This window comes from Capsella rubella, unplaced genomic scaffold (genome assembly GCF_000375325.1).
Source record: "Capsella rubella cultivar Monte Gargano unplaced genomic scaffold, Caprub1_0 scaffold_5, whole genome shotgun sequence".
NCBI classification, from domain to species: domain Eukaryota; kingdom Viridiplantae; phylum Streptophyta; class Magnoliopsida; order Brassicales; family Brassicaceae; genus Capsella; species Capsella rubella.
Genome location: NW_006238919.1, coordinates 8,216,432 through 8,217,891, shown reverse-complemented (window position 1 = coordinate 8,217,891; position 1,460 = coordinate 8,216,432). Strand labels below are relative to the sequence as shown.

Genomic DNA, 1,460 nt, shown 5'->3' with positions numbered 1-1,460 from the left:
TAATATCTTCTGTTCTAAAACCCTCGACCTTAGTTGTGTTCATATAAATATCAATCTTTCATACCACAGTTTTATTCACCACACATTCCACCAACACAATTTCGATTGCTTACCGCATAATCAAAGAGATGGCTGCCTCCTACGCCTTCCTTAGAGATGTGAAGCCCTTCAAGACGTCTTGGAAAGTTCAAGTCAGAATACAAATTGTTCAGAAGCAAGACAACTCACTTTTGAGGAGGTTCCCCAGTTTTATACTTGAAATCAGAAAACCAAGAGATTCGAAAACATGCTAAGGACTTTTCGGAATCGCAGAACTACTAATGTTTCAGGTAGTATTGATTGTGCTGTCAGTTTGAAACTTCTATTTAGGTACCTGAGGGGAGCAAGAAGTGATAGAAGATTTAAGGACCTATAATGGTGTCTTATATGATTCATACAAAGAAGCATGTTTCGCTAGAGGTTTATTGGAAGAATGAGATTTCTCTCAACCTTGCTATTTATTGTATTTCATCTACCTTTTCCAAAAAATGCTACAATCACTGTCTCATTATTGTCCTAAATAGGCATGAAACTCATCATCAATAAAATTCATTGCAATACTCTTAATTATATTTGTAATCCAGTCAACTACTACATTAGACTATCATGATGATATAAACTGACATATACTTATCCATTTGAAGAGCAAGATTGTTACACGAACTTACCTTGAAGAGTATATTCATGAAATTATCCTAAAGTTTCATGAGTCGAAGTATTAGCTTCTTCCAATCTTCACACCTTACAAAAAAAACAATCTTGCTCTTTTCATGTATCATTATGCAACAGTTTAGGAAAGGTACAGTCCAGTAATGAGAATCGTGTATAAAAAACACTCTTGAGGATACTTACCCGTAAGAATTATTGTTTACCGTCACTCAAGTTAACACTGCATAAAGAAGCTGTAATTTCCAATTTCCTTGATAAGCATTGTCCTATGTGAGAGCACAATCTGGAAAACAATTACTTTATGCTAAGTATGTGAAGTAGCAAATGTGTGTAAAACAACACGAATGTCCGTTTATAGTTAAATTAGAATAACGTATTCCAGGAAACCATGGACAAGTTATTTAAACCACCCGTAAAGAAGCCAGTAATTGGTGTAGGTTATATACCCAGAAATTGGGGAAGAATGAAATTGATTGAAATTGATCAACTCACCTAAATTTGGAATTGGATTAAGTAAAACACAAACAGTTATGTGTTGGGTAGTCCATGCTTTGCTTCAAAGTAGATCAAACGATGGAGTAACTATCTTCCGGCGATATTAGTCGCTTCTGCTGACTTCGATCCCATTTATTTTGGTGTATGCTTCTAGAACCCATCGTTGTTTTGATTGACAACATTGAGAATGATATTGGATCGAAAGGAATCCAGACGGCCAATTCTTGACAACACAGATAAGTTCGATTACATCGAAT

The 1,460-nt window shown here is 35.3% G+C and overlaps 1 long non-coding RNA gene across 1 annotated transcript; it reads right to left on the bottom strand.

Moving 5' to 3' along the window:
* Positions 1 to 6: 6 nt before the first annotated feature.
* On the bottom strand, positions 7 to 1,426 carry LOC111830740. Its single transcript, XR_002834071.1, has 4 exons — positions 1,201 to 1,426; positions 892 to 991; positions 708 to 780; positions 7 to 373 (listed from the first exon to the last, which is right to left on the bottom strand). It is a non-coding gene; the product is annotated as an uncharacterized LOC111830740 (long non-coding RNA).
* Positions 1,427 to 1,460: the final 34 nt, after the last annotated feature.